Below are 25,193 nucleotides of genomic sequence, written 5' to 3' on the forward strand. Positions count from 1 at the left end.
CATCAAAAAGCACAATTTATACAGAAAGCACATTAGTATGACTTACATGTGTGTCAGCAAACTATAAGGGAGTAATGTAAGCTACATACCACACTATCACAGTTTGAAACAAACTGAAAGCATGCCACTTGCATAAGCATTATATATCAAACAATACAGCAAAATATGACATTAACAAGTTCAGCTTCATTTATAAAATATCATTACATTCATAATCCCTCAGCCAAGAACACAATAGGCTACACCAGCAAGTCCCATTTCAAAAATTACTGCTACCATTAAAAATGCAGAAGTTATACAAAAAGCATTGTTTGACTTAAATGTGTCAGCAAAGTATAGGAGCAATGAAAGCTACATACCACAGCATCACAGTGCAAGACAGTGGGGCTTGGTCTTGAACAATGAAATAATCTTATCATAACCCAAAGTGTCTGTCAGCTCTTTTCCAAATGAAAGAAAAGATAAACTGTTCAGTTGGACTGTGAGCATGGTTTCCTCGTTGATTGTTTTGAACCGGTTAACAGTGGAAAACAAGTGTTCAACTGTGCAGCTTGTTATTGGAAAAGTAATCTGTGCCTGAACTAACAGTTCATGTTTGGAAAAAATGTCTTTGGGACAGGAGTAAAGAACCTCGATTAGTGATGGACAAGAATGATCCCCACTTATTTTTCCTTTTATCTGTTATCTGTACAAATACAGTCAATTTAGGACCTTCCACTGAGAGTCCATAATGCGCACTTGGTGAATGCAGTTCCTCCATCTGGCCAAATGAGTCTGACGTTGGCATCAAAGATGCTCTTGAAATGGTTCCTCAGTTTTATAATCTGTTTGTCCAAAATAGCAATCAAAAAAGTATATAAATCCTGGTTGCTCTGAATGGGTGAAGATCATCTAACTGTAGATGTGGGTTGCAATATCCCAGTTCTGAACATCATTCTTTTTCATCACATTCTTTCTGTAAGCCTAATGCTTTTCTCAAAATCAACATCTGAGCAATCCCTAAATGTAGTGAAAGTCTGTTTTAGATCCTCAATTAGAACAATGCAGTCAGTTATTGACTGGACTGGAGGCTCACTGTGGCTATCACTATATAATCACTATATAACTTGGAAGATGCCACAAGGAGAAAACTGAATCTCTTAGTTTGCATTTGTTGTAAGAGAGACTGTGCATCCATTTTGGTCTGGCCAGAGCTTTCAGCAATCTCCACCAGTGCCTTCTAATTTGGCATCAGACAAAGTTAAAACTCTACACAGTGAGTCTGATTTTGATCTCCATCTATGGATTCTGTGGAATGTTCAATTTCAAGGCAAGGCCTGTCAGGGTTAAGTTCTTTCTGGATCTCTAAAAACAGTGCATGCCTGTTCACTCCTGTCATGAAATGATGCAGCGAGTTGAGAACCTCAAAATGTGGTGACAATGGGAAATACTTGGATGTAAAGCAAAGCACTAGAGTTACACTGCATATGCACTGTGTCTGGGAATGTGCCTTTCAGTATCACTTGTACCCCACCTTTACTGCCAGCCATGACGGAGGCGCCATCAAAACTGAACCCCACACACAATTCAGAGTCAAGTTGCAATGGTTCCAATATCACCAAAATCTTATTTGATATTCCACCTTATGTTCGATCATACAGTCTGTGGCCACAAATCCCACTGCTCTCTCTTTGAGTTGTATTATGTATGTACGTATCTTATACATATGGCAATGAGTTCATTCTTAGAAAGATCTTTGCATTCATCAGCTAAAATAGCATAATAAGTGTCAGCCTGCGCATGCAACTCTGCTTTAATCTTTCTCAGAAGTGATGCTGAAGTTTCAAGGAGCTTGTTTTGAATAATCACGATTACATTATAAAAAACTTGGACAAACGTCGGAATTTCGATTTCAAAAAGTCAACTCACCATGGATCACGAACTGCAGATCAACATGTTCAATTTGGTTGAAGATTTTTTTGAAACCGGTTGTCCTCTCCTCCAGCCACGACATGGCAGTCAGACCAAAGCTGAGCATCCCAGCGGTGCCGCTGCGCTCAGCGGTGCACATACCAGCCTCGATAGCACCTCCACTCATGCTCCCCTAATGTGACCCTCCGCTTCCTGGCAGATCTCAGGCCTCCTCTCCTCCGTCAGCGAGGGCCAAAATCTGTGGATGCGACAGTCATAGCCGCGGGAGCAGGTGGCTTCACCTTCTCCTCATCAGCTGCCTCTCTATAGTCAAGGTTACTATGCATCACTTTGAACCCACGGTGCATCCTCCTCTTGATTCGGCCGTCTTTACATCCACAAATGGAGGCCGTCATCGGCGATTGAACTGTCACCCTCCTCCAATGATAACTGTAAGGGTAAGAATTCCCTGCTACCACAGCGACAATAAAGTCAGACTGTTTCATCTCCACTCACTTTTGGATTTATCACCAGAGCCAATCACCGCCAGAGTCAGCAAGTGTGGCGTCACAGACGCACCACTGCCTCCACGGCTACAGCCTGCATCATCAGCAACCCCTGGTGGGGGCCAGGTCATATTTCCCCCTGTGCAGCAAACATCGCCAATGCTTTTCTAGAAGCCTCAAGTTCCATCATAGTCACCGGCACCGGCTTGCCTTTTACTAATACAACTGATCTAATGTAACTTCAGTAAATTCTATTGTTATGTGCACCAGATTGCAAGTTAATAATAACTAATCAAACATTGTTTCAGTAACATTTGTCATTACTTGCACCGGGTTGCAAGTTACTAATCAAACTATAATGTCACTTTAATAACATTCATAATTACTGGCACCTGGTAACCAATTGCTAATTTACGTCACCTCAGTAAGGTCTATTGTTATGTGTATCAGGTTGCTAGTTACTATACAATTAATCTAATGTCACTTCAGTAAAGCCTGCTGTTACGTGCACTGGGTTGCCAAATACTATTATAAATACTCTAACATCATATCAGTAACATTTATCATTACATGCACCGGGTGCAAGCTACTAATACAACTAATCTAACGTCACTTTAGTAATGTCTGCTGTTACATGCACCAGGTTGCCAAATGCTATTATAACTACACTAACGTCACTTCAGTATCGTCTAATGTTACGTGCGCCGGTTTACAAGCTACTAATACAACTTATCTAACATCACTTCAGTAACGTCTGTTGTTACGTGCACCAGGCTGCCAAATACTATAACTACTCTAACATCATATCAGTAACAGCTATCGTTATGTACACTGGGTTGCAAGTTAATAATACAACTAAATCAAATGTCACTTCAGTAACGGCTGCTGTTACATGCACCGGGTTGCTAAATACTATAACTACTCTAAAATCATATTAGTAACATCTATCGTTATACGCACAGGGTTGCAAGTTACTAATACTAAATCACTTCGGTAACATCACTTCGGTAACATCACTTCGGTAACATCACTTCGGTAACGTCTTTCGTTGCATCCCTTACGAAAAAAGCACATGTGAAATTCAGTCTTTCACAGTGACGTGCAGTGAAAAAAAAAAGCATGAAAAAAAAAGCATGTGAAGTGAAACATTTCACATGTGAACCTATGTTTCATATTTGGAAAATCAAGTATATCTTAAAATTCACATGTGAAAAAAAAAGTTTTTAGTTTTATAAGTGAATGCAAAGTTAACATATGAAAGGGATAAATTTACACGTGAAATGAAACATTTACATGTGATGTGATTTCACATGTGATAAAAGACATGTTTTGAATGCAAACTTTTATATGTGAAAATCTATGGTGAAAATCAACATTTCCTATGTGAACTGACACATCTCACAGATTGATTTCACATGTAAACTCAAGAGCTTTTCCTTCCATATAAACTGAGACATTTCACGTGACATGATTTAGCATGCTATAAGACACATGTTTCAAGTTTCAAGAGGAGTTTTGATTTTTGGATCGAAAAGGTACTCTTTGTAAAATGTTCTTTTCCTGGACATTTTGCTAACGCCATGTAAGTGTATTTAGTGTATTAATAAAAGTATTGAGCCATGGAGCTCGCACTTCCAGTCCATACACTCTGGGTTCCCCATGCTGCCTTCGGGACCTCACGGAAATATTACAATTATCGAGTGTAATACATAAATGATCATAAACATAAACTACAACAGTCTCAAAAACGCATATATTACTATAATATGTGAGATGTCGCATTTATAAGCTGTAAATAGCGTATCCCATGTCTGTTTCTGATGCTCACTAAGGAGCAATAGGGTACGTTTATTTTTGTAATACCATTTATATATTTCGTAGTTTATTATTTGATCAATTACATGTCTGGCCTATTTTTTCATTTCATTAATTCATTTCATTTAATCCGTATTAAGTTAGTAAAATCTGCACCAAAAAATTACTTTACATGTCTATTATCCTCTGTAAGTAAACGTGAGAAGCTTTTGATGAGGACGAATGAAGCACAGCTCTGCTGGTAAGCCGACAAGGGGAGAATGGCGAAAATACCCAGCAACGGTAAGTTACTGGCAGTGAGTGGTGAGTAACTGTTAACTTAAAACTAGCTTAACGCTGACGTTACTTTGACACCATACCAGCTAGCTAGTTAGATGCTAATAGTTGTAACGTTAAGTTGTGTGCTTTTATAAGTACATAAATTAGTTGTTTTTTTTATTTGCCATGTTTAATTACTTGTTCGGTGAAATCATTCGTTGCGTAGCTTCATCTGTGAATTTAGCACGGTGTAACTTTATGTCGACGTTAACATTACTGCATGATTTGCACAAGGTTATCATTAATGTACAGATTCTAAGTACCATTGAAGAACCTCAGAAGGAAAATCAAAAGGCATTTTTTAACTTAACCTACCTGTTATCCAGCAGTAGAAATTATTTCTTCCACTTCAGTATACTCTCTCTCTTTCTCTCTCTTTTTTTCTTTTGAGTATATGAATATAATAACGTCTCAACCCAACCGGTCAAGGCAGATAGCATCCACCTAGAGTCCGGTTCTGCTTGGCGTTTCTTCCCGTTAAAGGGGAGTTTTTCCTTGCTGCTGTCACTAAGTGCTGCTCATGGAGGAATGTTGGGTCTCTGTAAATTAAAGAGTTCGGTCTGGACCTGCTCTATGTGGAAAGAGTCTTGAGATAACTTCTGTTATGATTAGGTGCTATATAAATAAAATTGAATTTAATTGAATTGAATATAAGTGTACAGTTACAGTTCAGAGGTAGATAAAGCTGGGACAGAGCAGAACTCACAGGGTAAAATACTAACCAAGTTAGGTTGAAAAATAAATTGGGATGGGAATTGTATTCAGTGTTACTGACTAATATAATTTATACACCCTAGTAAACTAATGTTAAAATAAAGGGCCAGATCACTTTTGGGTGAGAGGGAGGGAAAGATCTCTCTGCCAGCACATAAGGCCTTACCACACTGAGGTTAAAGTGGAAGCCAGGTTACCATAGCGACATCTCTTATCATTAAGCCACATTAACAGTCAACCAAGAATTTTAAAGATGTTCTAATTCTGGGTTGTGCATTATCATAGAAGAATTATTAATACTTGAAAGTGAATAACATTTAATTTACCTACACAGGTATAACACAATACTTCCATCTCTTATTACAGAAGACTGCTGTAATGACTGACTGCTCACATAAAAACATTAGAGAGGAAGTGGCTGGAGCAGAAAGCTCCTCCAAAACATGTGGAGGAGGCTCCCAAAAAGGTAATCTTTATTTGTATTTATTGTGTAGTTTGTGTAGTTTCTACTGTAGGGTAACTGGTGCTGTGTACAGATACAGACCTGCCAAACAGCGCTGAGCTGCTGTGATGTATAGTGATAAACAATGTAACTCATCCTTAGTGCTGTTAACTTCAGTTGCTAAAAGTTAGTCTTTGGTCTCAGTGTCTCTAAACAAGCCCTTGTGCAGAAATTGCAGAAAACATCGAAATCTAGTTTCAGAACAACTGACTTAAAATGTTAATTAAAGGTCCAGGCATTATAGCCATAAAGAGGATCCAAGGGGAGGACATTTCTCTTGGTTTGATAACGTTAAAAGTAAAGTTAGACTTTTCTGTCGGCTTCCTGACTCATTTTAAAAAGACGAGAGAAAGAGAGAGAGAGAGAGAGAGAGCAGCTGTGGTCGAGTGAGCTAGAGGGTGAATGAAGATAGAGAGTGCTAGGAACGTTAGTGGGGAAGCTGGTGAACCAGATCAATAAACGTTATTTTCTGATTGTTTCACAGCGGTTAGTTTCTAAAGCACAAACACACCCACACACCTCTTCAACCCTGCAGCTGTGTGCTGCGCCACCTGATTTGGTCTGAATACAGGCTAAACAGAACAGCGAGGCAGATTATAGGTGCAGTATTCCCGCCTTGAACGGGCTGTGTAAAAGGGGCTACTGACTCACATTACACTGATAACACATCAAACTATACAGACTACAGTAATGTAAAGTACAGAGCTGCTATGTAAATACCACTTTGTGTTGTATTGGCATTTTTAATATCGTGCAGAACGGGTAGGAATATAAGAAAATATTTGTATAACATCACAAACCTCAGTCGCTTCGGTCCCTTTGGAGGGTTTCCAGCCTCTTGCCCTGCTTCCGTGGTGCCGGTGTTTGCCCTCCTGCCTCGCCTGGCCCTGCCTGCAGCAGAACTGCTAACTCGTCCTCTTTCTCGCCCTCTTCCTCCTCCTCTAACCTCCAGTGCTTGACTAAAATATGTAACGTTATCCTGCCAATGCTATCTCGCTATCAATAATGCCTAATGTTAGAATAAAATAACGTAAGTTTTGTTTAGCATGACGTTGCTAATGTTTGCTTGTATTACCAAAACAATAAAACACTCATAACTGCTATCTCACTTGTGAGCTATAACCTATAGTATTATAGACTAAATAATTAAATAACATCTTCTTTCACCTCATTGCTTGACTTGTTAGAAATGCTCAAAGTTGTTGAGATACAGTTGAGTTATGATTGAAATAGGGTCGGATTGATAAAAATCATATAAATGGTTTTAACAAAGTATTTTTGTTTTATTTTTTTTTCTATTGTTATTATACTTAATAACTAAGACTCACTGTCTGCCTATGGCTGCATATTTGTGGTGATGTGTGTCCATCCTAACAATAATATAATCTCACTGAGAAGCTTTTTGTCCATTTGTTGAGAGTTAAGCCTTTTCAGAGCTATGATATAAGCAATGTTACTTGCTGAAAGGACAAAGATTCATCAGTACACACTTTGAAATATATTCCATTTCAATGTAATGGTGCACAATTTAAAAGTTTTTTCTAATTATTTGTTATTCCATGTATGTAATCTTTGTTCACTGTATTTCCAATTTTTTTTTTTTTTTTCTCCAATCTGGCATGTCTCAGGTAGAGGTTGAAATTGAAATAGTCCTTGTTTACAAAACCTCTGCATCATCCTTATCCTGAAACCATTTACAGTGCTTTCCTCTTGTGATATGAATCTTATTTTCTTTCTCTATATTTGTCTTTCTATTTTGACAACTCAAGTGTAAGGGCACTTTCCGAGCACTGCAGAGGCAGACATAAAGGCCTGCATGGCTCAGAAGCTTAAAGACCTGAGGGTTAAAAGCCGGAGTCAGAGGTAAGCTTAATTCACCAATAGTTACCTTGCTACAGATGCTTTAATCACAGTGTCATCATTGATTGTCATTGATTTCTTTCATTCCAAAATAATGTGAGATGCTAGGGTTTTCTGTAGATCAACATGAGGTATTACCAAACATACAGTGGGGTTTGATTACTACTGATACTAAACTCATCAGAGGAAACACTCTGGAAGCATTCTGTATTTATACTGTGTACTGTGTCCTGCTCAGAGGCACATAAACCATTTTTACTGGCAGAATGCGTTTATATTATTTATTCATTATTTATTGATATCCTGATAGTGAATTCATTATTTAATAACCAAGAACATGATCAGGGTGTCTTTTGAACACTGGAAATGGTTTATTGGGCTAAATGTTTCAGGGAAAAATAAAATTATGTACTCATATCAAATCCGACACTCAGGAATTTTCAGCCTCAGATGTGACTGAATGGAAATGAGGACAAATTATGTCAAATATAAATGTGTTTAAACTGTTTCTTGCTGACAGACAGACTCTCCCTGACTTTAATTTTATCTATAATAACAGTCAATGGGGGAAATAACAGATCATGAAAGGAAAAATCTTTCTAATAAATGAAGAAAGTTGTTGATGGTTCTTTTGTTGATCAGACCGACAATTAACATAGACTTTTCACTAGATAAAAATATACTGAATATAAAATTTGGGAGTGATACATTTGAGTTTACTTTGTTATTGGTTTTCACTCCAGTATGAAACTGCATTGATGTATCAGATCAGTCTGATTAGCTGCAGCATCCAATCAATAACTGATATCCAATAAGTGTCGACTTGTAAAAGATTTCCATGAAGGCTGCTCTTGTGTTTCCTCACTTATAACTCCTCCTCGCATCTCAGAGGAGAAATAGGAGACTTGGGATGGCCTTCAAGATGTCAGACCAGGGGTCCGTTCGACAAAGCAGGTTTAGTGAAAACTCAGAGTCTGTTAACCCTGAAATGAGGGAAACTCGGAGTGTTCCGTTTCAAAAAGGTAGGTAACTCAAACCAGAGAAAGAGGGGTAACTCTAGCCTGTTTCAGAGAGAGGGGTAACTTAAGCTCTCGGTCAGTTACCGTAGTAACAGACTCTATGAACCTAACCTGGTCGGGACCAGGTTTTTCTCAATGAACCTCGAGTTTCTCTCAGTCTCCGCCCTCTTTCAGAACCACACACTCCATTTGATTTCCTTATTCATTCAGTCAGCAGGCGAGTTTTGGCGTAGCCTAGTTCTGCCGTCTATCATTTAAAAAAATCATTAAAAAAATCAGAGTCAGTATATTAGAAATCCATTAGGCACAGTAAGTGGCGACTTTTTCACTAACATGGCATGTCCTTTTGATAACGATCCCATGGATGAAGGTGCAGCATTACTGCACAGAGAATTAAATATTCGTTGAGAGATGGTTATCAGACCGCGCATAGATTTTCTAGCATTTCCAGACAATTATCTTTTTGAGAGATACCGTTTCACGTCACAGTCCATCATCTACATACACAACCTAATCCGTCCTTACATTTGCAACATTACCAATCGTAGTCATGCTCTCACATCCCAGCAGATATTGTGTGTTGCGCTGCGTTTCTTTGCAAACGGAAGTTTTTTGTACAATGTCGGAGCCAGCCACTGGCCTTCCTAAATTCTGGCTTAGGGCCAGCTCCTCTGCCTCCGTTAGAGGTGGCGGTGCTGGACCACCACCCGTTTTACGGGCATCTGCCTTCTTTCTGTTGGCTGAGTAGTTGTGTTAGTCTGTGTTAGTTTAAATAGGCTTAATTATTTAACAGTACATGATGTAGATGAGAAGACATTTATGTGTGTGAAACCAGCATTATGTTGGGGATAAAACAGCTGCTCAGTCAAACAGCCACTTAATATTTACTTTACAATGTAAAACATGATCAAAATGAGGTACCTCCATGAGATTATGTCAAGGTTTTACTTTTTGTGTTGCACTTCTTTCTGAAAACATGCTCAAACTCGCCGTATGAGCGAATTAAGATTTCTAGCCCTAGTGGGGCGCAGCCCTCCTCTTCCCCGTTGCCATGGTGACTCGTTGAATCGGGGCTCAATTGATGCTGGCTTTTTATAGTTGTGGTGCACGCGCTTAACTCCAGGTGATACTACTCCGAGTTGATTTAACTGACTCAAATCAGCTGTTCTGGAACCGGAAACTCAGAGTTTCTTATCTCAGAGCAGATCAACTCAGAGTTCAGGATTAGACTCAGAGTTTGTTGAACCTGCTTTGTGAAACGGACCCCAGAACAATTTCTGGTTCAAGCAAGGATTGAGGAGCGAGGAAAGATCAAATAAGAGACTTGGGATGTACTGATTGATTAGGGATTGATTAAAGTTGATTAGGTAATGAGGTGCAAATAGGGAAATGGGCAGGAAAGCTCAGGTGACTGCAGGACTGATGAGAAGTGGGAACAGGTGTGAGGATGGGTGGGGCAGTCAGGTGATGAGAAAAGGAGGGAAAGTCAGAGGGCATCTGGTGGACAGCTAGAGGCTGGCAAGAAAAGTACATGACCTGGGAGAAGTGAGCAGGGGACAGAGACACTGCAGAGGGCTGGGGATGAGAGAATGGTTGAAGAGAGGGACTGAGGAGCAGATTGTGACGAATAGCTTGGCAGGTTGTAAACCTTTACAAACCTACTTTTGTATAAAAATTATCTAACTACAAAACTAACTGTGATTAAAATAGAGAAGGGTAATGGAATCGGACAGCAGAGCGACTTGTTTATAGTTACTGAAGTCGACTAAACTACTTTTGAACCAGATGCTGGAACAACCTCCTCTACTGCTGTCCAGTCTGACTGACTCTTCAGCTAATATTATACGGCTACAAACTCTTCATAATGAAGGAACATGTCACCCAGTGCAGCAGTGTGCCACCGCTGCACTCAACACTCAACGTTTACTAAAAACTGCAGTGGAAAAGTATTAAAAGACAGACCAACACATTTTTATATTTTTGGTTCTTGTTCTTTTAATGGGATTTGTTGACAATAACAAATATAGATTAATCTTTTAAAGCCTAATTAGTTTTAACAAGTTCATCAGGACCCAAAATAGAACAGCATACAAACATTGATTTGCCTGGTGAGAAGGGTCACTCAGGTGTTCAGTATTAAAATGTGGTTGCAATATTTTCTTTTCTCTGTCCCCCACCAGGCATGAAGAGGAGTGACTACGAGTGCCAGAGGGAGTTACAGTTTTATGTTTTACAGTTTTAATCTAAGGATATTGTTTTAGAATGCCATTATTTTGCATGTTCTATGGCAGTTTTCAAATAAATGATCTATGCAATTTTAAATGTTTTTTGGGGTGTTTTTTGCCTGCATGTCCACACATTTTCAGAACACTAAATATCTGTATATGAATGAAGAGAGAGGAGAGTGTCAGTGTTCAAGGGATATAAAAACAATGTTGAAGCAGTATTAATGGATTATGTCACTCCTTGTTATTCTTTCATCCTTTGAGTTTAGCAAATACAGTCCTTCAAAATGCTTTGGGGAATGCAGGCAGGAAGTATAATGTTGCCACTGAGTCTGTGAGTAAGTTACATCTGGCAATGCTGTATCTTTGAAATGTTATACCTATTGTTTACTTAATGTTATACCTATTGAAATGTTATGTCTTAGCTATGAGCAGTTCCTATTCTCACAGTAACTGGATTACTATTGATACTGAAGAAAACTGTTAATCATCATGCAATATCTGAGGTTATAGGGAGTGTCCTTTTCTATTTCATAAATTTAGATGTCTTTGTCATGTAATTTCTGAGTTGATTTGTGTTGTATGTTTATCCAGACTATAACACATGTGATGAACTCTGAGTAAACATTCACAAATTCATTGTGAATTTTGCCACGTGTGCCCTTGAATGCTTCACATGTGACACATCCGAAAACCACATGTGCCCTGAATGTATCACATGTGAAATGTCCGAAAACCTTCAGTATCATCTGCCATTACACGTACCACGTTGCAAGTTAGTGAACTAATCTAATGTCACTTCGTAATTTCTATCGTTATACGCACCTGGTTGCTAATTACCAATAAACCTGATCTAAAGTAATTTCAGTAACGTCTGCTGTTATAAGCACAGGGTTGCGAGTTTATCAACACCAACACCAGCAGCTACATCATCCAGGGCGAACGACACCTCGATGTCAGCGTCCCCCACCATCCAGCTGCAGCAATCTCAACAGCCAGCCTTATCAGTGGAACCTGGCACCGGGATGCCAGCGCCTCCCACCATCAAGCTGCAGCAATCTCAACAGCCAGCCTTATCAGGGAAACCTGGCACTTGGATGCCAGCACCCCCCTGCCGCCCACTTCCAGTTACCGCAGTAGCCAATGCGAGTCAGGGCAGCGCAGCCGGCTTTAGTCAGGACATCTGGCACTGGGTTGCCAGCGCCCACTGCCACCTGTTCCCAGCAACCACAGCAGAAACGCCCAGACAACACCAACTCTATATAGGTGCTGTTCTTTCTGCCAGTTTTTTTGGGGTTTCCATGGTAGATGATGATTCTCTCCCAAATGGCCAACCGAGATCACGCAGTTGAAAGAAATTCTTTAAAACATCTCCAGTTGTTCATGAGATCTACCAAGCATCTTTGCTTCACAACAAATACAGCATAACCTACCCATCGTTTGATCTCGTTACCGTGACAGTTTCATTACCTACGCTCCTTCCGTGATGGCCATCAAAACACATACTATCCATGTTTATCCAAGTAGCATCAACTTCTTTTCTAATTTCCTAACTGACAGCCAGGCCTGGTCTCCAACCATTCTCATTTAATTTCACTCCCCATAGAACTTTTACACCAAGAGTGAGCTATAAATCCTCGCCACCTTCATCTTACTGCTGACTTGCTGTCAGTCAGCATTAACACTATCTGCTCCAGATATTGCATTCCTCACGTTGCTCGTAATTTAGAAGTCATGTTCTCAGTTGCATTCTTCGGTTTGCTCATATGCTCCAAATTCACTGCATCAACTCTTCACTCCACCCCAAGCTGCTACGCCTGCTTTTCAGACATCTTAATTCTCAGATGACACCGTCTCCCTCTCTCTCAACCCAACCGGTCAGGGCAGATGGCCACCCACCTAGAGCCCGGTTCTGTTCGAGGTTTCTTCCTGTTAAAGGGGAGTTTTTCCTCGCCGCCGTCGACAAGTGCTTGCTCATGGGAGAATGTTAGGTCTCTGTAAATTAAGAGTGTGGTCTTGACCTGCTTTATACAAAACATGCCATGAGATAACTTAGTTGTGATTTGGCGCCATTTAAATAAAATTGACCTGAACTAAAATAGATCAGTCTGGTCAGCCATATCTAATTTTACTTCAAAGTTCAATCTCTGCTAATCCTTCCGAGACCAACACAAAAAACTTGCGATTCCAATTCATTTCGCTGGACACAGGATCAGAGCCACCACTTCAGCCTTCATACAATTCATGGGCCATCATTCCTCCCAAACATATCATCGCGACACCTATTGAGATCTCAAAGATCTCACATCTGCTCAACCTTATCTTAAGTAACTGGAGGTATTCGGGGGTCCACTGTTGCCTGGATGCTGCGGTGGATTCCCCATGAGCTTCCCTACAACGCAGTCAGCAACTGGAAGAACTACGCACATCAATTGTTTTCCTCAATAAATCATCCAAATGCATCTTGTTGATGGTGTGGTCCTTGCTAGTGAACCATGACTTGATGTGAAATGTCTCCTTGTCCAGCCCTTTTAATCTCAAGGAAGACCTTGTGCTTGGCAATAGCAGCAACATGTAAATTACTAGCTTCATGTTTTATACATTTTGTCCAAGCTGTCCACAGTCTCTAAACCCCAGTTTCTCAAACCTATCAGATTCCTTGTTGAAGTGGCAGCATGACTGACAAAATACGACGTCCTGTTTGATACTATATTCCAGCCAATCATACTTGTCATACCATTTAGATGAGAAACATCTACTCTTACTCATTCCTTTTGTTGCAAGCTGGAATGGGAGTAATTTAGGCTGATATGCCATTTCGTTTGTTGCTGATAGATCTGTAACAGTTGCAGCGGCATCTGAGTGTCCCGAGACTGTAGCTGGATTAGGTTGGGTTTGGGTTTGGGTTAGAGGAGCCTGAAAGTCCTGGGCCATGTCTGGAGCAGTCAGCTTTGGGTTAGAGGAGCCTGAAAGTCCTGGGCCATGTCTGGAGCAGTCAGTTTTGGGTTAGAGGAGCTAGAGGGTGGAGGAGCATCCACAGCATTGATGTCCGAGTTTTCCAATGGCTCTTTTCTGACTGCTGTTATCTGTTCCTCTTTCTGGATGCATGGCCTCTTAAAAAACTTCTCCAGAGAGCTTTGTTTTGACATCTTTACATTTTTAGTTAAAGTGCTAGGCCTACCACTAGCTTGCTAGCTTGCCATGATTTGTCACTGACTGCCAACTGAATAGCATAAAGGCAGCATTTGAACTTTGAAATTCCATTACAAGCGACAGGAAGTCTCTCTGTCCATTAGTCTATATTTTTCCAATTAATTTAAATAGTGTAAGAAATAAAATTAAGCTTTTTTTTTTAATTTGCAGCTAACTCATACATTTTTTTAAGATTATGCTGGGCATACCAGCTTAAGATTTAGATGGCACAGGCACATCCTGGGCACATGTCAATTAATATCATATATCATCTTCTGAACTCTGATTCATTCTCCTGTCTCATAAAAGCGGTCTGCCTGCTAGCTTCAGCACGGAGGGTTTGTTTGTTTTAAAACCAGCGTACCAGGAGTGGGCGGTGGTTTGTTGGTTGCTCCTTGTTAACAGTCCAGCTGTCTACATGTCTCATATGAGGATACAATGTTCAAATGGAAAACAAAACAAGTGTTCCTAGAAGCTACAACAGAAACTGTGGTAGGAAGCCAGTACGAGCTAAAAGCAGTAAAATGACTGAAAGTCTGCATAAACGCTCAGGTTGGACTGAATAAATGCTATTTCAGAATTTGACAGGTAGGTAAACTGCATTTATGTGCATTCAGTCTCTACTACAGCCCTGTGCAAAACTGTAAAAATAAAAAAAGGGAAATACAGGAGATTTACGGGTGAAATTAGGTAACGGGAGCAGAGAGGGGGTGAAAATATGGGAGAAACCCTGGAAAAACAGTAAAGTTGACAGATCTGGTCAGAAACAGTGACAACCACTCTGGAGGTTTTCACACTTCTAAAAAGACACACACGCAATCTCAGACACACACACTCACACTTGCACACATCCGAGTGTGTAACGGAGCTGTCTACTCCCTCCTGTCGCCTCATTTGTTTCTGCATCAGGCTGCTCTCAGAGGAGGCCTCGCTTCTGCCCTTGTCAGCAAACATCAGCTCACTTTTTCTACTCCTCTCACTCCCCCTCTTCCTCCTCCTCTTCTCTTTTCCCTCTCACTTTCACTTTCTTCTCCTCCAATTCTTTATTTACCCTGCTCTCCACCTCTCCACACATTGCCATTTATTTCCCCCTATCTCCCCTCACATCTTACTTGCCCCCTTCAGTCCATCTCTTTGCTGTTCCAATATGGTAAATCTCTTCTTTATAAATGTCCTTGCTCCCGCTCTCTCTCCTCTTGTTATTGTCTTTGTGTTTGAGGGTGTCAAAGTTGATGACAGATGAAGACACGAGTAAATCCCAAGCATGTCTGAGGGCATCAAAGCTGCAGACATAGAGATGCATCACAGATTTTTCTGAGTAAAACGACAGAAACATATGATGACTGCTGGCTATGTTTCTGTTTGGTGTGTTTCTGTGCTCGCCAGTGTGTGTGTGTGTGTGTGTGTGTGTGTGTGTGTGTGTGTGTGTGTGTGTGTTTGGGTATGTTTGAATGAGTGCTGTAGGTTCTTTCTCCACAGCAGAGTAGTTCAAGTGTGAAGGAGGGTCAAGCCAGAGCAGAGCAGCTAGCAAGGTATGAGGAGTGAGTGTTTGTGTTTGTGTGTGTGTGTGTGTGTGTGTGTGTGTGTTGTGTTGTGTTGAAGATGGGGCGATTGCTGGGGGAAACATACAGGCAAGAAGAAGAGGTGAAATTTACCGCTTCATCAATCAAGTCGTTCAGCCTTCACCTCACGTGCAATCACTCACACACACGCATAAGGCACATACACTACCTGCCCTTACTATCCATCCAAGTACTTTATTTTATAGCTTTTTACCAAGAGCACTGCTCCTACACATTTCCAGCCCTCCCTAGTTTCCTGCTCCACTATGCACAGAGTGGAAAGACAGGTAAGCCATATCTCTTTTCCTCAAAGAAGTAATTTGTCATCATTATGATATTTCAAAGTTGATTTATCGTCATAGCTTGATTTTTTACCTATTGGTCATCCGTACTGAAATAGAGGACCTGGTATTTGCTCCAAGTCTGCTGTAGAATTCTGTTCTTATTTTTGTTTTTTGAAGGAGGATTAAGATGTGTGATGGTTACTACTTTGAATCCTCTGACTTGCTGAGGAAAGTGAATGAAACCAAAAAGGGTGTAGATTTTCTTGTGGTGTTGTTGTTGTTATTGAATGACCAATACGCACAGTTGTGTATGAGTCTGTGCAAATAATTTCTTTCTTTTTAATGTCATAATCAGAAATCTGTACTTTGGTCTTATTAGTCCTATGAGTCCAAATTTGAGATTTGTGAATGGATGGTATCTGCATGTGGGGTTCCCACCATGAAGCATGGAGGAGGAGGTGTGTGGGGTGGGCTTTGCTGGTGACACTGTTGATGATTTATTTAGAATTCCCAGGCACACTTAACCAGAATGGCTACCACAACATTCTGAAGCACCACACCATCCCATCTGGTTTGCGCTTAGTGGGACCATCATTTGTTTTTCAAATTATTAGGGTTTGGATTAGGGATGTGCAGAGAGTCCAGTATTTGTATTTGTATCTGTATTTGTTGAGGCAGCAAAGTTATTTGTATTTGTATTTGAATAAAAGTGGAAAGAGACTTAAAAATCCTGTTTTTGCTTTTATTACGCTTTTAATTTTAGAAAATTTAAGTGTTACAATAAGTGTTTATGAATAAACTACCTACGAAAGATGTCCCCAAACTGGGTCTCGAACTGGAGCCTCCCAAATTATAGACAACTGTGCTGACTACTGAGCTAAAACTTTACTCTTCACCTCTTTGCAGACAGACCTCTAACTAACAAATATTTTTAAAAATATTTGTATGAAACAAATATTCTTAAAAAATCCCCACTATTTGTGCTTTGCCGAATAATGTATTTATATTCGGGCACACTCCTAGTTTGGATGAGTTGGACTGCAGAGAGAAGGAAAAGCAGCCAACAAGTGCTCAGCATAGGTGGTAACTCCTTAACACTAGGACCGCCAAGACGGTCTGACAGACCATTTGGCTTTTTAATATGCAAATAATTCTGTTTAAATAAAAACTACAAGCTTTTCAGCCCACAACTTTTCCTAAATATGTATTTTTTGTTTTCTGAAGCCTATAAGGTACTAAAATAAAACACACAAGATTTCTGAGCATTTATACCTCTGACTGCCACTGCGGTCATATCGACCGCATTTACCATATTACACATTATTACCATATATGGTAAATTACCATATATGGTAAGTTTTTCCATTTGGCGGGGTTTGTTTTCGCGCTCTGAGTGGTGCGTCTATTATTCATTGGTCAGTTGACGCTCCATTTTTTCATTGGTGGGAACTGTCTGGGGAGAGAGAGAAGAAGCCATTTTATTTATACCATACATTTGAAGTAGCTAGCTATTAGCCTAAAAAAAAAAGATGGAAAGAGGAAGAAAACGAAAAAGATATACTGTGGTTGAGGCTTTGGCAGTGCTTCAGGAAATGAGCGAGGGGGAGTCTGATGGAGAAGAAGTGTCGGACTTCAGCGATGTGGATTGGAGTGAGGAGGAGAGTTCAGACTCCGAGCCTGAACCCCTACGCCAAAAGAAAAAAAAAGTCTCTGCCAATTGCCCCATCTGTTGGCGTGTCCAGTCCAGGTTATTATTATCATTATTAATTATTAATTTTGTTCATTCGTTTTTATTAATTGATTCATTTTATGGATCCTGTGTTGGGCGCTGCACTGCGCAGCCGCTTGACAAACTGTGTTTTGTGAATACAAACTAGATCTTGATGTTATAAATATTATAAGCTATAAACAGCAAGCAACATCTAAAATTATCCTCACTAATAACGAATAAGGAATTATAATGTAGCCTAATAAATCTCAACAGTGCGATCACCAGATGCCCAAGTGCTCCCAGCTGCTGTCCAGTTCAGCGCACAAGCCACACGGGTCTCTGTGAGAGCTCACATGTCATCTCCAGGTAGAACAAACAGACAGTAAACAAGGTTGTAGCCTATTTCGTATCATTAAAAATATAAACAGTGACAATGTAATAAATCTCAACAGTGCGAACACCGGCATCTAATGAAGCCAGAGCGCTTTGCTTATTGCAAAACACTGCCAAAGTACACCAAACCACAAATTGTAAGCTACACAAACGTGTTAATCCATCTCTGAAAACAAAAATATTTATTTGAAAACGAAAATATTTCTACAAAGTAAATATCTTTTGCCTAATTAGCATGGCGGAAGAATGTTTGATCAATAAATTGTTTTATTTAATTTATGTTGCTGTGTGTCTATTTTGTGAAAGCTTACTAGGTAGTCTATAGTAACTGTTTTATAAAGGCAAAAAGCCACTTGAGGCTGTGATTTACAGTGATTTTAGAAGAGCCACATATATACACTATATATGACTGTGTCACATTACTGTGGATTAATACCTGCTTTTTTTTTGCTAGTTCTACACAAGCACTCTGAGCGCTTTCCTCTTAGAGACTTTTCTCACCAATCACACAACTTTTTAGTTATTTTAGCTCTGCAGCTAGCATTAGCAGCTAACTTAAACTAAGCAGTTAGCGATGGCTTCTCTCTCTCCCTCTCGTTCTCCTGCTCTCTCTTGCTCGGTGTGTCAAATGTTTAGTTATTCCTCTGCCTCCTTTAGTGATAGTGGTACGTGTAGTAAGCGTAGTTTATTTGCAGTACTGGAGGCAAGGCTCAGTGAATTGGAAGCGTGGCTCCACACCATGGAAAAACAATCAGCAGCTAATGTAGTTAGCCAGCCCCCAGTAGCGAGTGCGGGCCGACCTAGCGTAGCTCCCACTCCCCCGGTAGTTCCCGAGCAGCCGGGAAGCCAGGGTGGCTGGGTGACTGTCCGAAGGAAGCATAGCCCTAAGCAGAAGCCCACGGTTCACCACCAACAGTTCGCGTGTCAAACAGGTTCTCCCCACTCAGTGACACACCCGCTGAGAAACAAACTCTGATTATCGGCAGCTCCATAGTCAGAAACGTGAAGTTAGCGACACCAGCAGCCATAGTTAAATGTATTCCTGGGGCCAGAGCGGGCAACATTGAGTCAAATTTAAAACTGCTGGCTAAGAATAAACGTAAATATGGTACTATTGTCATCCATGTCGGCGGCAACGACTCCTGATTACGCCAACCGGAGGTCACCAAAATTAATGTTGAGTCGGTGTGTACATTTGCAAAAACAATGTTGGACTCTCAATTTTCTCTGGACCGCTGCCTAATCTGACCAGTGATGACATGTATAGCCGCATGTCACAATTCAAACGCTGGCTGTCGAGGTGGTGTCCAGCAAACGATGTGGGCCTCATAGACAATTGGCAGACTTTCTGGGGAAGATCTGGTCTGATTAGGAGAGACAGCATACATCCATATGCTGAAAACGTATATCTAGAAATATGGCCAAGTTTATTAGTTGACCAAAACCATGACAACCCAGAGTTGAGACCAGGAAGCAAAGCTGCAGTCCTACACGGTTCTCTGCGCTTCCATTAGAGCAGTTACCCACCCAAAACCACATAGAGACTGTGTCTGTCCCCCAACCACTTAAATCAATTAAATCCAAAGTAAACAAAAGAAGAGTCATTCATAAAAATCTAGTAAAAATTAAAACCACTACTGCAATAGTACAACAAAATAAGATAATTAAATGTGGACTCTTGAACATTAGATCTCTGTCATCTAAAGCTGTATTAGTAAACAATTCAATCTCAGATCATCATATTGATTTATTTTATCTTTCTGAAACCTAGCTGTGTCATGAAGAATATGTCAGCCTAAATGAATCCACTCCCCCCAGTCATATTAATACTCATATTCCTCGAGACACTGGCCGAGGAGGAGTTGCAGCCATTTTCAACTCAAGCCTAATCATCAACCCTAGACCTAAATTTAATTATAACTAATTCGAAAGCCTTGTTCTTAGTCCCTCTCAGCCAACCTGGAAAACTTTATAGCCAATTCTGTTTGTTATAGTGTACCGTCCTCCTGGCCCGTACTCTGAATTCCTATCTGAATTCTCAGAGTTTTTATCAAATTTAGTCCTTAGTACAGATAAAGTAATTATAATACGTGATTTTAATATTCATGTGGACGTCGATAATGACAGTCTCAGTACTGCATTTATCTCATTATTAGACTCAATTGGCTTCTCTCAGTGTGTAAATAATCCCACTCACTGTCTTAACCACACCCTAGACCTTGTTCTGACTTATGGGATTGAAATTGAACATTTAGCCTAATAATTTTTCCACAAAATCCTATTTTATCAGATCATTTTTTAATAACTTTTGAATTCCTATTACTGGATTACAAACCATTAGATAAAAATGTCCTCACTAGATGTCTATCTGATAGTGTTGTAGATAAATTTAAGGAAGCAATTCCGTCAATACTGAATTCACTGCCATGTCTCAATACTACAGAGGACTCTTATGTTAACTTTAGTCCCTCCCAAATTGATAATCTTGTTGATAGCGCTGCAGGCTCATTACGAATAAAACTCGACTCCATCACCCCCTTAAAAAGGAAGATAATAAAAGAGGTTAGCTCCATGGTATAACTCCCCTTTTCAGCACTTTGGCCAGGCTGACAAAGAGTCATAACTCTATTGATCCATGTATTCCTATAGCTCTCAGTAGTAATGACTTTACGAGCTTCTTTAATGATAAAATTCTAACTATTAGAGACAAAATTAACCACCTCCTGCCCTCAACAGGCACGGTTCTCTCCCCAAACACAGTCACCTTAGAAACAGCTGTAAATCCTGACATATATTTGGACTGTTTTTCTCCAGTTGACTTTTATGAACTAACTTCTATGATTTGTTCAGCTAAACCATCAACCTGTCTCTTAGACTCCATCCCAACTAGTTTGCTTAAGGAAGCCTTACCCTTAGTTTGCACTTCTTTACTAGATATGACCAATCTGTCTATAGTAACAGGCTATGTACCACAGTCCTTTAAAGTAGCTGTAATTAAACCTCTTCTTAAGAAGCCTACTCTTGATTCAGGCATTTTAGCCAATTATAGACCTATATCTAACCTTCCATTTCTCTCTAAGATCCTTGAGAAAGCAGTCTCTAATCAGTTATGTGACTTTCTACATAACATTAGTTTATTTGAGGATTTTCAGTCAGGATTTAGAGCGCATGATAGCACAGAGACAGCACTGGTGAAAGTCACAAATGACCTCCTTACTGCATCGGGCAAAGGATTTGTCTCTATACTTGTCCTGTTAGATCTTAGTGCCACATTCGACACAATTGACCATCAAATCCTTTTGCAGAGACTGGAACATTTAATTGGCATTAAAGGAACTGCATTAAGCTGGTTTAAGTCCTATTTATCAGACCGATTTCAGTTTGTACATGTTAATGATGAATCCTCCATGAAGGCAAAAGTTAGACACCGAGTTCCACAAGGTTCCATACTTGGACCAATTCTATTCACCTTGTATATGTTTCCTTTAGGTAATATTATTAGGAAACACTCCATAAATTTTCATTGTTATGCAGATGATACCCAATTATATTTATCAATGAAGCCTGATGAAACCAATCAGTTAAACAAACTCCAAGCATGCCTCAAGGGCATAAAGACCTGGATGGCCTGCAATTTTCTACTATTAAACTCAGATAAAACTGAAGTTATTGTGCTTGGCCATAAACACCTTAGAAACACATTATCTAATGATATAGCTACTCTGGATGGCATTACCCTGGCCTCCAGCATCACCGTAAGGAATCTGGGAGTTATCTTTGATCGAGATATGTCTTTTAACTCCCACATAAATTAAATCTCAAGGACTGCCTTTTTTCACTTACATAATATCGCGAAAATCAGGCACATCCTGTCCCAAAAAGATGCAGAAAAACTAGTCCACACATTTGTTACTTCTAGGCTGGATTATTGCAATTCCTTATTATCAGGCTGCCCTAACAAGTCTCTAAAGACTCTCCAGCTGGTCCAGAACGCAGCTGCACTTGTACTGACTAAAACTAGAAAAAGAGATCACATTTCTCCCATTTTAGCTTCGCTACATTGGCTTCCTGTAAAATCTAGAATAGAATTTAAAATCTTTCTCCTAACTTACAAAGCCCTTAATGGTCAGGCACCATCATATCTTGAAGAGCTCATAGTACTGTATTATCCCACTAGAGCACTGCGCTCCCAGAATGCAGGCTTACTGGTGGTTCCTACAGTCTTCAAAAGTAGAATGGGAGGCAGAGCCTTCAGCTATCAGGTTCCTTTCCTGTGGAACCGTCTTCCAGATTTGGTCTGGGGTGCAGACACCCTCTCTATGTTTAAGAGTAGGCTTAAAACTTTCCTTTTTGATAAAGCTTATAGTTAGGGCCGACCAGACTCGCCTTGGATCAGCCCTTAATTATGCTGCTATAGGCCTAGACTGCTGTGGGACTTCCCATGATGCACTGAGCTCCTCTCTCCTCCTCCTCCTCTCCATCTGTATTCATGTAACATCAATGCATGTCACTGGCTTTGCTTCTTCCCTGGAGTTTTTTTTTTGTGCTTTCTCATCTCACAGGAAACCCTGGGTTCTGGGCCAGGCCTTCGCAGTCCTGTTGGCATCCCTCCCTAGCTGCTGCTGTGTCACTGTCATTGTTGTTATGATTGTTGTTATTCTGTGAAACCATAAATTCGAGAGTCATACCGGCTCGGACGTCGCCCGGGTCAACAAGGTCCACGTCAGGTGTTGGGGAACCAGGACACCCTGATGAGAAATGGGCTACTGGAACAAGACATAGATGGAACAGAGCAGAGAATAGGGATCTGTTGGAATGCTACTATACAAGTAACCCCAATGAGAGGGGCTACATGCGGAGGTTGTGGGATATATGGATGCTTCGAAACCCAACATCTAAGCTTACAAAGAAACAACTACCAGCTCAGTGTTCCAACATCCGCAAACGGCAATTGCTATCACAACTAGAGATTGATGAGGTACAACGAACATGCTACGGCAAGGGGGAGCCAGGACGGCACGTCAGAGGGGAGATATCATCATCCTCCCCACACTCCAAGAGTGGGTACCAAGCCCCAACAAGCCCTTACAACCTTAACACAAGGGCAACTGACCTAAGAATGAGTATCATAACTAAGCTGGATACCCAGCACCCCCGTAGCCGATTACCAAGTGACAAAGTACCCTCTGAAAGTCTGCTAGAGGATGCGAATGCAGCGCTACGTACTATCCCTACTAGGATCATAACTGAGACCAATCAGCTGATATACACCACAGCAACAGTGATCCTAGAGATGCTTGGCTACAGGCTGGAGGCTGGAGGCCAAGATCAAAACAACACGGAGAGAAGTTAGTCAACTTTCAGAGCTACAGAAAGGTGTGGGGATGAAAGGGATACCCAGGAAGTACAACAAACTGTCAATACCTGAGGCACTGGAGACTGCCAAGCAAAGGCTCACAGCTCTGGCTCACACAGGAGATGCAGAAGCCAGGAGAATAAATAGGATGTTCTCCACGAACCATCTAAAGTGTACTCTCAGTGGCAAGGTAATAACAAAAGAATAGATCCTCCCAGGGCTAAGACTAAACAATATTGGAAGAGCATATGGGAGAAGGAAGCATCACATAATGGGACGCACCCAGTGTGGTTAACTCAAGGGCGGACAGTCCTGATCATGAAGGACCCCCAGAAGGGCATGATCCCATCCAACTACTGGCCAATAACCTGCCTCTGTACGACATGGAAGCTCCTGTCAGGCATCATAGCGGCTAAGATGAATAGGCACATGGGCAGGGCCCAGAAAGGAATTGGTAGTAATACCAGGGGTGCTAAGCACCAGCTACTGGTCGATAGAGCAGTCACCCAAGACTGCAAGACCAGGCAGACCAACCTGTGCACCGCCTTGATTGACTACAAGAAAGTCTATGACTCAGTGCCATACACATGGATACTGGAATGCTTGGAAATGTACAACATCAACATGACACTAAGAGCCTTCATCAAGAACTCACAATTGCACAAGTTACCATCAAGTGCGGCATATACCAAGGTGATGCACTATCCCCACTGCTGTTCTGCATAGGCCTGAATCCCCTCAGCCATATCATCTCAAAGAGTGGCTATGGGTACCGGTTCCGAAGTGGAACAACCATCAGTCACCTCCTCTACATGGATGACATCAAGCTGTATGCTAGGAATGAGCAAGACATCGACTCACTGATCCACCTCACCAGGATCTACAGCAACGACATTGGAATGTCACGGACTAGATAAGTGTGGTCGGATGGTATCAAAGAGAGTGAAGATGATCAGAACCGAGGGGGTTGAACTACCAGAAGGCATGTTCAAGATGTTCAGGACAGCTACAAATACCTTGGGATCCCGCAGGCAAATGGGAACCTTGAGGAGGCCGCAAGGAAGTCAGCCACAGCCAAATAACTACAGAGTAAGGCAGGTCCTGAAAAAACATAGAGATGGAGAGTTTTTGGTCTGAGGAATGGGGGCTGGCCTTCTTCAACGAGATTATGCCAAGGAACCGCTACAGAGAGATTATGCATCACCTGTGCTTTGATAACAAGCACAACAGGTGTGCCCGTCTCTCCAGCGACAAGTTTGCATTAGTGTCAGATGTGTGGGGTGGATTTGTCGCCAACAGCATTACCTGCTACAAGCCTGGGGCAAACATAACTGTGGATGAGCAGCTGTTCCCCACCAAGGCACAGTGCCGTTTCACGCAGTGCATGCAGTATATGGCGAGCAAGCCAGACAAATTTGGAATAAAATTCTACTTAACTGCAGACGTGGAGACCAAATATCTTCTGACTGGCTTTCCATACCTGGGCAAAGACAAGATGCAACCAGGACATCAAAGTCTTGGAGAGTTTGTGGTCATGAAGCTGGTGGAGCCATACATAGGAAAGGGAAGAAATGTCAAAATGTCACTATGGACAACATCTTCACGTCCCTCAGCCTCGCCAAGAACCTGCTGAAGAAGCACACCAGCCTGGTTGGCACTGTCAACAAGATCAGACGGGAGCTTCCTCCTTCAGTACAGCAACAGAGAGGAGGGCTGTTTTCCACCAAAGTGCTTAAACATGAGTGAGCCACTCTCACAATCTACCAGGGCATGCCAAGAAAGAGCGTTGTGCTCCTCAACACAATGCACCAGACTGTATCTATCGGGAGTGACCAGGAGAGAAAGC

The 25,193-nt window shown here is 41.1% G+C and overlaps 1 long non-coding RNA gene across 1 annotated transcript; it reads left to right on the top strand.

The window, feature by feature from the left end:
* Positions 1-5,123: 5,123 nt before the first annotated feature.
* On the top strand, positions 5,124-11,803 carry LOC121896342. The gene is made up of 3 exons (XR_006095970.1): positions 5,124-5,709; positions 7,515-7,608; positions 10,805-11,803. It is a non-coding gene; the product is annotated as an uncharacterized LOC121896342 (long non-coding RNA).
* Positions 11,804-25,193: the final 13,390 nt, after the last annotated feature.

The sequence above is a fragment of the Thunnus maccoyii genome, chromosome 4 (assembly GCF_910596095.1).
Source record: "Thunnus maccoyii chromosome 4, fThuMac1.1, whole genome shotgun sequence".
NCBI classification, from domain to species: Eukaryota; Metazoa; Chordata; class Actinopteri; order Scombriformes; family Scombridae; genus Thunnus; species Thunnus maccoyii.